Source organism: Lissotriton vulgaris, chromosome 6 (assembly GCF_964263255.1).
Source record: "Lissotriton vulgaris chromosome 6, aLisVul1.2, whole genome shotgun sequence".
NCBI lineage: Eukaryota > Metazoa > Chordata > Amphibia > Caudata > Salamandridae > Lissotriton > Lissotriton vulgaris.
Window position 1 is genome coordinate 1,346,233,140 of NC_141694.1, and position 16,171 is coordinate 1,346,249,310.

Sequence of the window (16,171 nt, forward strand, 5' to 3'; positions counted from 1 at the left end):
TTTCATTTATATTTATTCAGGAAAAATATTTTCATTTGGAAACAAATTGGGAAGTAATCATCTCTGTAAACCTTGTTTGCCATGTGCTGTCAGTTTTTCAATCCTTATATCTTGAAGAATTTTTCCATAATCTGCATCATTTGCCTGACGCATATTTGTAATAAGTTCCTTATATTGAAAATATGACCTAATGTTAACATTTCCAATACTACCCAAAGACTTTTTAGTATCTTCATGTGTCAGTGTTTTAAACACTGGTTGTCCTTTTGCTGGAGTAAGTTATAGTAGATCTCAAAAAACTATGACGTGTTTTCCTCCAAATAATACGTCATACTCTGTTTTAAGAACTTGCTGCATTCTTAAATGCACAAAGGCAAGCATTAAGTTTGATACCATGCTTACCTCATCAATTTATTTATTTAAAAAAAAAAATTATTGAGACCAAACATTTAGACAGTTCCAATTTACAATTAAGCTACAGAATTGGTTATACAAAATTCATACAAAATGAAACAAACATTACATTGTCAAATTAGACAAATGATAACACAAATACATTCCGATCAAGTAAGGCTGAGGAAAACACAACGGAAAAATATGAAAAGGATACTAGAGCTAAAATACAGTCCGAACAACGCTATTTGCTTATCCAATCCATTCGGCCACAGGTGCCCAGACTCGGGTCGCAAGTTGCCTCCGTCTCCCCCCTTTACAAGAAAATGCAGAAAATTCTAAACAATGTATGGCTAACAATCTTGCCCGCCACTGTACAAATGTGGGGGCTTCCGGCGAGAGCCACTGAGAAGTAATGCATAGGCGAACCTGTGACATAGCAATAAATATAAGAGCTGGTTCATTAAAGGTGTTGCCACCAACTAATATATTACCTGTATCGACCCCAAATATCACAAGTGCCGGTGTTATTGTACATCAGATCTTAAGTGTAACATTAATAAAGTGCTTGATATCATCTAGAAAGGCACGGAGCAATAAGCAGGAATAGAACATATGTGTTGCATCGGCTGCCAGCAGCCCGCATCGTGGGCATGTATTACCTTTTGTGGCCCCCCATTTTGCAATCTTAGCAGGCGTATAATATAAGTCCAGCATAGACATATAGCTTTGGGGTTTTAGCGAGCCAGATACTATAACCTGACTAGCAAGTTCTATCACCGAAGTTAAATCAATACCTTCTATACCCAATTTCACTTCCCACTTGGCATTTTGAACAGTCAAGTCATCCGGAAATGTTGATAAAACATAATGATACAGAATGCCTATTCTTCTTCTCTTTTTTATCAGTTCAATAACAGGCACTTTCTCCAAAATGCACGAATTTATCTTCAGATATTTTTGGATAAAACTTTGAATCTGTAAATACTTAAAGAAGTCACGTGAAGATAACTGAAATGTATCCCTTATTTCACTATATGATAGAACAACACCATCCTCGGCAATATCACCAAACCCATAGATACCTTTGTTTTGCCATCTGTACATAACGTAATCCTGAAAGATGCTGGGAAATATTCGTGTAGCTCTAAAAGGCGTATATAAATTCATATTTGGAATAGTTAATTTCCTCCTGATCTTTCGCCAGATAGTATATGCTGCTAACAAGACCTTAAAACGGGTTCTCTTATAGTAGCTAGGTTCAAGGACTTCAAGTAGAATACCTTTTGCAGCTGAACCGAGCCCAATCTCATAAAGAGTGGGAGTGTTACATATTGGTATGCTCACTTTATCCCCACATAACAACACTCCCATTCCCTGCAGCATTGCAGCCCAATAATACATAACAAGATTTGGAACCGCCCTGCCCCCTCGATATCTGGGAAGGCACATCCATTTAGCTGCTCTACGTGAGCGTCTATACCCCCACAAAAATACATAAAAAACTCTATCTGCCTTTACCAAGCTTGTTTGAGAAAACAAAAGAGGAATGGTCCTAAACAGATATAAAAACATAGGTAATATTAGCATTTTAATGACACTGCATCTTCCATATAAGGATAGATGCAGGCTATCTAGTCTTTCCAGTTTTTTATTGGCTTCATCTATAACCGGTAGGATGTTTAAATCAGGTATGCTATCTACTGCAGAGGTTATACGCACCCCTAAATACATGGCATCAGGAACCACTGGGGAATCTGAAATGGCCATACCAGTGTCTGAACCACCTGCGTCTTTGAGACATTGAGCTTGTAGCCCGACACTGCCACAAAATTGTCCTGCCAATCGCTTAAGTTCACTAAAAGCAGACGAGACTTCAGAAGTTATAACCACTATATCATCTGCATACTCTAGCAAACTGTAAGACATATTGCTAACTCTTATAGGTTTTATACGCTGATTAGCCTTAATCTTAGAGAGGAGGGGGTCTATATAAAGAGCAAACAACAGGGGAGAGCAAGGACACCCTGTCGCATGCCCCTAGTGATAGGAAAAGGACGAGTCTGATGGCAGGAGATACGAAGTTGCACCCTTGGAGAAATATACATCGCACAGATTGCCTGTATAAATTCTTTTGGAAATCTCTTCCACTTCAGGACAGCCCACATAAACCCCCAGGAGACCCTGTCGAACGCCTTCTCGGCGTCCAACAAGATCAACCCGAGAGGCGAATTAGTGACCTGAGCCCAATCTAATAATGCTATGGAGCGTCTAACATGGTCGGCAGTATCTCGGCCAGGTATAAATCCATGCTGAAACACAGAAACCAGAGGGGTAATCACCTGTGCAAGTCGACCGGCCATTATTTTTGAATATATTTTAGAATCACTATTGATTAGAGAAATAGGTCGAAATGATGATGGTAATAACTCAGGTTTGCCTTTTTTATTTTTAAACAAAACTATGGTTGTATTTTGCCATGATTCTGGTACTATACCCCTCTGGGCTGCTCTTAATACCTCCAAGAATAACTGACCAATTTCAGGTAGAAAGACCTTATAGAACTCCAATGGCACTGCATCTGGTCCACAGGCCTTGCCATTAGCCAACAATTTTACTGCAGTCTCGACCTCCTCCCGTTGAATGGGGGTGGCCAGATGCGCAGCCTGTACAGGAGAAATAATGACAGTCTCAAGATCTGCTAGGAAAGCTTCGGCAGCTCTGTCAGTGTTAAGCTGAGTGGTATCTTCACTATATAAAGAAGAAGAAAATCTTAAGGAGACATCATTGACCTTTTCCTGTGATTCATGTACCACTCCATGTTCATCGTGAATTTTCACCACCTGGCTCTGAATGCTCCGCTGGCGGAGTCTCTTAGCCAGAACCCTGCCAGAATTCTCCCCGAACTCAAACATTTCTGTGCGATATTGTAAAAATGTTAACGCGAGATCCTGCCCAAGAGGCTCCAACAGAGCAGCCCTGAGAATCGCTACCTTTCGTAAACAAGGGGCTGTATCGTTTCCGCCCTTGATATTTAAAGTCAGTGCTATTTCTGCATCCCGAAGCTCTCTAACTCCATTACGCATCCGTTCTTGTTCTAATTTCCACCTGTAAGAAGAGAAACATTTAGTCTCACCATGTAACCCAGCTTTCATTGTGTCCCAGACCACTTGATCTGTAGTAGATCCTCTATTAATATTCAGAAATTGGACTACCCATTTTTTAATATGTGAGCGATACCCCTCATCAAATAGGAGTTTCTTATCAAAGGTCCAATCTCTAGGTGGTTTTCTAACTCGAGGCCAAGGACATTCACCAATCAGTGGATTATGGTCTGAGAGAAGTCGTTGTAAACAAAAAATATTACTAACAGCTGCTAGCTGTTTAGACAGAAAAACAAAATCTAACCTGACATTTTTCTTATGAGGTATGGAGTAAAACTTAAAACCATCTTCTGTTCCCTTATGCAGATACCATAAGTCTGTAAGTCCATGCTCCTGAAGAAGAGCCTGAAGGGCTTTAAAAACTTTTGGTTTTCTCCCCACATAATTACTGACATTCATAAAGTCCACATCGCTTGGCATATTAATATTCATATCTCCACAAATGAGTAGTGGATTAGGCCATGCTGCCAACTCAACATCTATATATTCAAACACTTCAGGATCATCTAAATTCGATCCATACACGTTGCAGATTGTTAACAATTTCCCACCAAAGCACAATTCCACTATAGCCCACCTACCCATTTTATCCTTTGTCCTTTTACATTTACACAAGCCGCCCCTTGCATATATAGCGACCCCTCTGATCATGAATGTCTGTTTAGAACAGACTACCAACTCAAAACCAGGAAACTTCAAACATTCCAGCTTCCCCCATGGCACTTAAAACACATCTCTTCAGAACTGCTTATTAGCTTATATAAAATACTGGAAATAAAAAATAAACATGAACTTCATCCTTCTTTCTTTTGGCCTCCTGCTTGTTTTTCTCTTCACGCGCCAGGACACTCTGGTAGTATCTGAGCGCGCTATAAAACAGCTAAATAAAAATAAAAATAAAATAAAATAAAATATGTGTCTCCTGTATACAGAGTATATCTACATGCATGAAATCAATAATTTTACGAAAAAGAGCCCGCTTTTTAGCGTCATTGAGGCCACAGATATTCCAAGTGCCAATAGCTATTTTATCCTGCCCCATCTAAGCACTGAGAAAAAAAAGGAAAACCCAGATGAGATTCCCTCAGCCATTATATAGGTAATTTGTACCACCAATTCTGCAAGACAAGTCTCAATTTTTTTGCAACCCCACTCTCCCCCACCACCCCGCGCCACCCCTTTCAACTCCCTCCCCCCTCCTCCCACACCCCCACCACCCAAAAAAGAGGCTTAAGGACATTGTCCTCAGTGATGTTGAGATGCATCAACTGTTCCCCACCCCATCGAATTCCCTACCCCGCACATATGGTACTCTCTTGCTCCACTTCTCAAATATAATTAGCTTCTAATTGCAAATATCGGTATTAAGTCATTCTTAATCAAAAATCCCTCAAATCTATAAGAAATAATAATAATAAAGAAGTTACTCTTTCTATGCATATAAACAGATACAATTAACATCATTGTCTCCTAGGGACCAGCTCTTAACCAAGCAAATGAACTACTCCCTTTTGTTTATACAATAACATAACCGATATTTTTTGTACAAAGAGAGATACACTCATTAACATTCAGCCAAAAAATAAAGCATTAACCCTACCCATCACCCCAGATTCAGAAAGTGAATACCAATTACAAGTTATAGGTTCAGATTCAGATTGTCAAAGCAGCAGAACTAAATAAATCATCTTCTCCCGTTAGTAATTTTTAACAATAAACATCTATTTCAGCCTTCTTTCTTTTTGAGATCAGACAGGTAGTCCTGTGCCAACCGGCTAGATGTAAAGTACCTCGTTTGCCCATTGAAGACGACCTTTAATTTGGAAGGATTGAGCAGAAAGACCTGGGCTCCTCCTGCTTGGAAGGGAGTAAATAGTTTCTGCATTTGCCATTGTTCGTTTACAGTTGTTGGCCAAAAATCCGGGCGTACGAAAAACTCACATCCCCTACCAGTACGTTTTTTCCCAGGACGGGCTAGATCAGAGAGGGCTTCTCGCAGCAAATAATTATTCAAACAAATCAATATCGCCCTTGGATATAGGTTTTGGTCACCCTGTCTATCCCTCGCACGCTGTCGTGCTACAAACGGAAATCTGTGAGCCCGGATTACCTCCCTTTCCCAATTCCAAGTAGTCAGTTCTGGAAAAGCCTCCTTGAACAGCTGTACAATAAACTTGCGAGGGTCTGCCCCCTCTCTTGTTTCTGCTATACCTAAAATTCGCAAGTTATTGCGGCGTGATCGATTTTCTAAATCCGTAAGCTTCCAGTCTACATCGGTTTTTGCATTCTGTAGAGACTCTACAACAGATTGTTGCTTCTCCAAAGTATCTTCTACAGAGGGGACTCTCTCCTCTACTTCCACCACGCGTGATGTAACTTCTGCACAGGTTTTTATTAGCCGCCGTACGTTGTTCTGGAATTTCCTTACCGCACCTTGCGTTCGCAGACCCTCCATTTTTGTCTCATTACGATGAGTCATAATAGTCTTATATATGAGACCAAGTGTAATTGCCTCCTCTTCCAGCTCTTCATCCAAGTTAATCTGAACGAATGGCAGTACTTGATCACACTGTACTGTTTCACTGATATCCTTCATCTTCCTCACTGTATCCTGGATCTGAAACTGTTCCGGGTCCTCTCCTTCTTCATATTCTGGAAGGTCGCCAAGTTTGCTGGCACTGTCCAATTCTTGTTCTTTGTCAGATTAGGTTGTTAAGTCTGATATAGAGTAAAATTTCCCTTCAGCCTCAGATTCAAGATCTTTATCCAAGGCTAATTTTGAGCTAGGCTGGGAAGTCATATCTTCAACCCCCATTACAGGGGTGATTACCTCTGCCTGATCCTGGCTCATGTCTGTCTCAGAGGTGTTCACTTCACTTCCATCTCCAACTGCATCATTTCTGACGATAGACTCATTAGTAGCTCAGTATTCGGTTCCATAATTTCTTTCGGCCTGGTTCCCCGCCTTTTATCAAAAATTGCTGCAACTGCAACTGTTTTTTGTTTAACCGGTGTCTCTTGAGACTGGGGGGCTGCTGAATCTCTGTAGTTAGTTTGTAAATCTCCTAAGGCTCCTTGCCCACTTCGTGCATGTTACTGTGAAGGGGAGTGCACTTTTGCACTTAGAACGTTAGTCTTTCCAGCTGCGCCAGCATCTGTAGCCACCCGAGTCGAGCGACTGTCCACCTCAGGAACCTTAGACTTAGAGGCAGCCCCTCTCGTTTTTGCTCCATTGCCATTTCCCTCAACAGGCACGCTCCTTGTGGGGGTCCCAACCGGTATTTCAGTCACACCTCCTCCTTTATTCTTCGCGTTTCCCCTTCCATTTGGCGCCATCCCAAAAGCTGTAGGGCAGGATCACTGTTAAATTTGAATCTTTATATTTTGCTAGAGATTTTTTAATTTTTTATAATAAAGCCTGCAGTAGCCTTCTAAACAAATGTCCACTCTCACCTTAAATCAGTGTCTCAAGGTATCACCTCCAGCGTTCCAACTTCAAAAATTGTTTCAGGCAAGCAGTTGTAGCAAAGAAGCCATGCAAGTAGAAACAAAGCTTCACCGAAATAAGTCTTTTCGCGCAGTTCAGCAACCAAACCAAACTGCACTCTCCGGATTCTTAGCCGTTTGTCAGTATCAGCGCTGCAAGCAGTATGTCCCAGCCCAACCCGGCATCGGGGCAGGATCAGAACAGACGTCGGCTCGGAGCGTTACTCACTCGGGCTCTCGGGCAGACACAGCTGAAGCCGCTGAAAATCGCTGAAACTCCAATGAAAGCACTCCGGCCTCGCTCAATAACCGCCGGTTAAACCATGGATGAGCGCCGTCGATCCGGAGTTGGAAAGGTAGGAGAAATCACCATAGGGAGGGAATTCGACCAGGGATACGACGCGGCACCTCACACGGCCACAATAGCGGCCGCCATCTTGCCCCATCAATAATGAAAACTTTCATTTTCTTCAAGACTCTAGAAACTTCAAAACAAGCTTCTCCAGATAGCTTGTGGTATTCCAATTTGTTTTTATGCTCTTCTGGTAGCATTAATAAACAATGTAACGCAATTCCTTTAATATTGTGTGCCGCCAACCCAGTTGGAGCAGTGACAACACAAGACAAATACGAGTCAGTTCTTTTGTGTAGATAAGTTGAAATTACTTTTATTAAAAAAACTTTTTCCTGTTCCAGCTTGTCCACTCACGTACAATCGGATAGGTTCAAATGATGAGCAAGAGCACTCTTTCTTTTCATGAAGTAATCTATGGTTAATCTCTTCTTTCACTTGCTCATATATGTCTTCTGCTCAACATTTAGTTGTTCTTCCAAACTTTCTAAGTTTCTTACATCTTCCAGAACTTGATACATTGCTGTTTCCACCTCTTCCATAGCAGGTGCTGCTTCATTTTGAATAATTGGTTCTCCTAATGGATCCTGACTTAATGAAGCAGAAGTTTGACTATCCTGAAAACTGTCTCTAGCAATCTCAGTTGCAATTGCAGCTTCTTGTTCAATTTCATCATTCAACATCTTCAAGTAATTAGCAAAAACAGGATATCCTATAGTGTCTTTAGTAGCATTGAAGGAATCTTCATAGCTCTCAAAATCTCCAAGTAATTCTAATTCTAAACGCCATGGCTTCAAAAGTTGCAAAAGAGCTAAATAGTAAAATTCCCCTTTGTCAGGTGTTTCGCAACTCATTTCTCTATGATTAATCAAATGTCCTTTTCTTTGTTTCACCAGACATCCTTCAGAACCAATTACGGCATACATACTATTATTGATGTTTTCTGTAATATTCCGTTTAAAAATATCGTTTTTCAACACTTTATACGACAAATGTTCTCAAGATGATGACTTCTATTTGGATAATATGTATCCAACATATTTGTTTTCACAATATATGTACTTTCTGGTTCCTTTTCAGCTAAATATTCAATTTCTTGTACAGATTTAAGTACTCGATTTCGTGTTGCAGAAAGACCAACACTCAACCAAATGATTCTCCTAGATTTGGAGTAAAGACTGGCAGATGATAAGCGATCCGAACATTCATATGCTCCAATTTCTCGATGAAATAACATCTTTAAACTATAAGTATATAATTTCCTACTTAGACTCTTCTCGTGAGAAATCTCTTCCCACATGTTCTTCAATTCTGTCTTTTCTGATTTGGTTATGTAAGATGTTACATATTGAGCAACATCTATGGAATTCTCCGCAACATATTGAATATCCATTTTAGCATTCCACATGGACAAAATTACTGGGTTGTAATCATTTATGTACTTACTCTTCACTTCCTCTTAAGTTGTAGGTTTTTTATGGAGACTTTCTTCTGATACTATGTCGCAGAGATGACATAAAATTGTTCACTCTTCCTTTCGATATTACAGGATGTGGGAATCCAAAACGACATTTGGTATAGAATGTATCCTTTGATTTGTACTTTCGTTGACAGCATTTGCCACAACGATGACTTTGAAATCGTAAGACTTTTCCTCTTAAGTCCTTATTTTTTGTACTTTTCGGTATATCACATGTTGCATATTCTTCAATGAAAGACAATACAGTGTCATCTGAGTCTGTTCCAAACTTGGGAGCTTCTTTAATCCATATTAACATATGAATGTGAGGAGCACCTCTTGCTTGATACTCATTTCTCCAACAGAAATCCAAAACCTCTCCAAGAGGTGGATTTTTTTTATTGGTGATAAAAGACATCATAGCTTCAAGTCTATGATTGAAATACCTGTATACATTAACTAGATCCAAAGAACACAATTCTCCAGGTGTCTTGTATTCAATATTTACTATATTTTCATTTGCCTCTCGAAGAAATTGAAGTAAATCATCCCAAGTATATTCAGAGCAGCTTAGAGTAAGGAACCATGTAGGAGTTTCTAAGTTCCTTTGCATACATTTAAGTTCTCCATGACGACTGTACCATTACTCATTAGTACCACGCTGACATGTCATGAGATTAATCAGATGAGATTCCAAAACATTATCTTTCAAGTGTACTTTATCCATAAATTCCAAAGCTGAAACATTTTGCAGATGTACACCTGTTTTCAATATATGATTTACTGCATAAGAAAGTCCAGACAAGTCACTCTCAAATAATAGATGAAACAAATATGGAATACATTGCCGAAATGCTGGATCTTCAGCATACAATCTTGATGTCCGGTATTCAGATGCAGGAATCTGCACAGGTCAGTCATCATATGGTCCACCTTTTCCTGTTGGAAACAACTGAAGAAAGCAGCGAGCTTCCAAGCTTTTTTCCCATACACTAATGGGATTTCCCTTTGCTTCTTTCATTTGGAACAACTCTATAGTATCCCCTATCACTTCTTTAGAATGAAGTGGATGAACACTATAATGTTCGTAGATTTCTTCTGTTCTGGACACATCCACTTTTTCAATTTGTCCAGATGGCAAGTCACTGTCTACTTCTACAGTTATTTCTTTTTCTCTCAGAAACACATTTTCATAATATTGATTGTTTTTTATCAGATACAACGTTGCCTTTTTAACTTTCCTAACACCCACTAATTCCTGCCAGATTTTCTTACTCTTAGTAGGAACACCATTAACTAAGATAACTAAAGGTTCATCGTCTACATTTTCTACTCCAATTGTTTCAACATTTTTCTTTAAATCTGGAGGCAAATATACAACTCTTTCCTTTACCCCTCTCTGTAAATCTGAAGGAGGCAATTTCCCCGTCTTAGACTCCATACGATCAATCACCTTTAACCCTCTCTGTAAATCTGAAGGAGGCAATTTCCCCGTCTTAGACTCCATACGATCAATCACTTGAAATGGATGAACACATTGAATAAGAATAGACTCATAAGTATTTAAATCCATCAATTCAGAAGGAATATTTACCAACTCAAGATTGTTGTACACAGCTCGCAGGCATGTTATTCTCATCTAATTTATTATAACAATATTATTTTCTTTTTCACTTTTTACATACAGATCAACAGTCCTAGTCTGATTTTTATGAGTACGTCGACAACAGATACAACAATAATTTGGCCTTTCACCTAAATTACCTCAAACTTAGTAATTTCTTGCTCAAATTTTTCTGTACTACAATGCTGTACATCTCTTCTACATTTCCATCTATTAACGGATCAATTTCTGCACAGTGTTCTTGAGGACCAAAATAACTAACCTCATTTTCATCACAAACCTTTATTACATCTGATACAGTTCCATGCAAAAGAGCACTGTTCCACTTTTTTACCATTAATTCTGGACTTTTTCCATAATACAACCTTCTCAATAATTTCCTCATTTGAGTAAGATGAACTGCTAACATCCTGAAATGGTGAAAAACACTTCAACACACTTTTTTAGAAAGACAAGCTAAAGAATGTCCTTGCAATCCAGTAATTTGTCTCACTCTGCATGGGTCTAATCCTTGCAACATCTTAATCTTTTGTTTAACACTTTTCTTAGTATAGTTGCGTAAGAAATTGCGTAAAAAATCAATAGACTCCTGCCATACACTAAAAATACTACTGCAATTCCAAGTGTACACTGGAGCTTTAGGACGTCTCCCTAAAACTTCATCAGCTAACAACTGTTCCTCATTTCTAGAAACAATTTTCTCTTTCTCAATAGGACAACCACTTTTTAACCTCACAAGCACAACCAGTAGTGTCAACTGCATGCAACAAATCATTACTCTGCAGATAACTAGTAGTGTGGCTCACTGGTTAGAGGCGGCAGACCTGAGAGCAGAGGACGGCCCGGGACCAGGGTTCGATTCCTGGCGCTGCAGGTTTCTGGACCAGGGTCAGCGGACTCGATAATTCTCTCGCCTCGGTGCCCACTCTGATCAGCGATCACACTCGGCAACTCTGGGCTTTAGCTTGCCTCATCTTCACTAACGGCCCCACCAGACTGCCGGGGATGCCTGGTCTCACCCTGGAGATACCCATTAAGGGACCATCTCTCAGGGAAGCCAGGAAGGGTTTCGCAGTGGTCGAAGCGCCTTGGGACCCTCCGGGTAAGTAGTGCGCTATATAAATGCCTATACATACATACATACAACTTGCTTCATTAAAAAAAGGCTCAGAACTTGAACCATGTTTCCAAACACCCAGAAAAACCTCTGAAAAATTAATTTTGTTAATTAACCTTTTCCACTTACTTTTGGCCTTTATCAAATGGATTGTCTTATCTAATGATCGAATTCTATTGATTACTAAAATAAAAAGTATTTTTTTCAATTCAAAAGCTTTCTCAACTGCATTTTCAATATATTTCTTTTTTTCGTAAAAAGCTCTTTTTTTTTTACAATTCTTTACAATCTTAGTCAAATTAGATACAACCCGATTTCGGTACATCTTCTTCCTTATCTCCGTGTATAGATTTTTCCTCCTTGTACTACACTCATTTTTTTCAGAACATAATACTACACGGTTCTTGTCTTTTCTTTTGCTTGCAGAAACACTGATATATTTCTTTCTTTGTACAGACTACTCTTACTGTTTACCAATCTTCGTAGAAAACTTCTAGTTTTCTTACCAGGACATTTTTGCGTCTTCTTTATACATTTTTCTTGAGGTAAATCTTGTAGATGACTTCTCTTTAAATAACCTGCTTTCTTTCGTTGTTTCGTCTTCTTAGCCTTACTAGGCATGATGACTTTTTTAGTATTGATGAAAAAAATGTAGTATAAAAAATATATATCACTTTTGAAAAATAAATGTATAAAACACACTGTTATATATACTCTTAAGAAGAGAGCAGAGATTAGACTACACTAAAATGTTTGAGACAGAACACAGCCCATGTATATGAGCACTACATTACAGTGCAGAAACCTGACTCATTTTCAAAATACATTTCCAATATTTATCATTAGTTCTTTGCCAGCATTACATCCAAACATAAGACACAATACAAGAAAAAAGAGGCCCAAGGTGCTTGTAAATCTGCCCAAGTGTGCAGCACTCTATCTCTATTGAGTGGGGCATTGCTAAGAGGAGGTATGATAAAACAGAGAAGATTAAGAGGGCAGAGGAGGGAGTATAAAAAGAAGGGGGAACATTAGGGGACAGGAAAGACCATGAGGACAGAGGGAGACTAAGAACACAGGAGGCAGTTTGAAAAGAAACAGCACTATCAAGAAAGACAAGTGAAAATAAGGAAAGAGTGGAAATATCAGAAAAGAGAGGACAGTATAATCAGAGAGAGGTAGAATGTGAGGACAGACAGGGAAGATTATAGAAAAAGGTGCAAATATAATTCTTTAATTTATACAGACACTCAGTGTGATCCTGGACAAAAATGTTAAAACCATACATTTTACCAAAACACATTTACCACACTAAAATGTTTAAGAGACAGAACACAGCCCATGTATATGAGCACTACATTATAGTGCAGAAACCTGACTTATTTTCAAAATACATTTCCAATTTGCAGCATTAGTATTTTGCCAGCATTACATCTAAACATAAGACACAACACAAGAAGAAAGAGGCCCAAGGTGCTTGTAAATCTGCCCAAGAGTGTATGCAGCACTCGATCTATATTGAGTGGGGAATTGCTAAGAGGAGGTATGATAAAACAGAGAGAAATAAGAGGGCAGAGGAGGGAGTATAAAAAGAAGGAGGAATATTAGTGGACAGGAAAGACCATGACGACAGAGGGAGACTAAGAACACAGGAGGCAGTTTGATAAGAAATAGCACTATCAAGAAAGACAAGTGAAAATAAGGAAAGAGTGGAAATATCAGAAAAGAGAGTATAAGCAGAGAGAGGTAGACTGTGAGGAGAGGCAGGTGAGATTATAGAAAAAGGTGCAAATATAATTCTTTAATTTACACAGACACTCAGTGTGATCCTGGACAAAAATTTTAAAACCATACATTTTGCTAAAACACATTTACCACACTAAAGCATTTAAGAGACAGAACACAGCCCATGTATATGAGCACTGCATTACAGTGCAGAAACCTGACTCATTTTCAAAATACATTTCCAATTTGCAGCATTAGTTTTTTGCCAGCATTACATCCAAACATGAGACACAATACAAGAAGAAAGAGGACAGTGTAAGCAGAGAGAGGTAGACTGTGAGGAAAGACAGGTGAGATTATAGAAAAAGGTGCAAATATAATTCTTTAATTCACACAGACACTCAGTGTGATCCTGGACAAATTTTTTAAAACCATACATTTTACCAAAACACACTTACCACACTAAAACGTTTAGGAGATAGAACACAGCCCATGTATATGAGCACTACATTAGAGTGCAGAAACCTGAGGCAATTTCAAAATTAATTTCCAATTTGCAGCATTACTTTTTTGCCAGCATTACATCCAAACATGAGACACAATATCAGAAGAAAGAGGACAATATAAGCAGAGAGAGGTAGACTGTGAAGAGAGACAGGTGAGATTATAGAAAAAAGTGCAAATATAATTATTTAATTTACACAGACACTCAGTGTGATCCGGGACAAAAATGTAAAAGCCATACTTTTTACCAAAACACATTTACCACACTAAAATATTTAAGAGACAGAACACAGCCCATGTATATGAGCACTACATTACAGTGTAGAAACCTGAATCATTTTCAAAATACATTTCCAATTTGCAGTATTACTTTTTTGCCAGCATTACATCCAAACATGAGACACAATATCAGAATAAAGAGGACAGTTTAAGCAGAGAGAGGTAGACTGTGAGGAGAGACAGGTGAGATTATAGAAAAAGGTGCAAATATAATTCTTTCATTTATACAAGACTGTATGCAGCAGTCTATGTATACTGACTGAAGCATTATATAAGTGACTGCACAAATTCTACATTTTTTAGTACTGCACTTTATTCCACAAAGCTGACTAACTAAACACATTGACTTACCAAATGATTTTACCACAATAATAATCCAAAAGCAGACAAACTCAGAATATGATTCTACAAACTTTACAAGAATAAGCACATTACTCTTACTAAAAATAAAATGCACCAAATACAATTCCTTTGAAGTCATCAACTCACCTTTCAAATTGTTTGGAAGATTAAGAAGAATGCCACTCACACAGCAGGTAGTCTCACACAGAATCTCTCTGCTTTAGTGCTTGCAGCAGGAACCAACAAATGGCACATTTTCCCTCTCAATTTACACTTATATACACATTATTAACAAATCAAATTCCGTCACACAATAATTCAAAACCAAATACACATTTCTATTGGTTCAATAATTCAAACCTCTCCAAGTGACATAACTTTCCACCCAACCCCCAACAGATAATGCAAAAGTCAACTGTCAACAGAGGTCAAAAGTTCAGCACACTATAAAACACTGCTCCTCAATAACTTTACACTATGGTTAAGTATATACTTACAAGTACTAATAAACAGAAAAGGTTTCATTAGAACCAACCAACACATAAACATATAAAATTTAAAGATATCTGTAAAATGTATTTTTTATATTGATTTTTACTTGGTTTGGTATGCTTACGGAACAACTTACATGGTATGCGTACGATAAATTTATCGTAAAAAAAAATAGCGTCTATTTTACATTTTTTATAACTCCCGGGGACCCCATCCCCCGGGGTTAAAAAACAAACATTGGGGACCGCGGGGAAGGCCCCAATTCCCCCACGAGCCAAGGTGGCTCCCCACGTCCTTTGGGAGCCGGCATTGCTTTTTGTCAGAGAGAGCAGCTGACATGCTGCTCTCTCTGACGAAAAGCAGTTTGCTATGGCAGGGTGGGAGCCGCACAACAGAAAGAAACTCACAATGACCTAGGTTTATCAAATGTTGACATTAAATGGATTGGACAGAGAGGGTTAAATTGGCAGCAATTGATGCCATTGGTGAAATCCTTTATGCATCTCCAACACCCTGACCTCATACTAGTGCACTGTGGTGGCAATAACCTAGGCACTCTTCTCTGGTGTAGGTCTGGAAATGTTTATGAAGGACACCTTTCAACAACTGATGACACTTTCCCCCAAACTGCCTTTGTCTATTCTAATATATGCCAAAGGCAGAAATGGAACTGGTCCAAACAATATTGCCCACAGATTGAGAAAGCTTGGAAACATGTGAATAAATCTGTTTCTGCCTTTCTCCGAGACTATAAAATGACTTCCATTTACAATATTAATCTACGCTTCAATATGCATGACATTTATAGGAGAGATGGTATATATTTTACAGATGAGGGAAACAGAGTCTTCCTCATAAACTTACTTGTAGGTACTAACATCTACCAATAAACACAACAGCTCTTTTTAGAGCCACCAAACATCTAAACACATACACTTCATAAATATCTAAAAATATTTTACTCTTTCTTGCTTAGGTAAGCTTACGGGACGACTTACGGATTTCGCACCGTACGTCGTACGTAATTCGCACCGTACGCGCACAGTAAATCTATCGTAAAAAAAAAATTGCGTCTTTTACAAATTTTTTATAATCCCCGGGGACCCGATCCCCCGGGGTTAAAAAAAATGTTGGGGACCGTGGGGGGAGCCCCAATGCTCCCACCGTCCCAGCTGACTCCCTGCGTCCTTTGGGAGCCGGCATTGCTTTTTGTCAGAGAGAGCAGCTGACATGC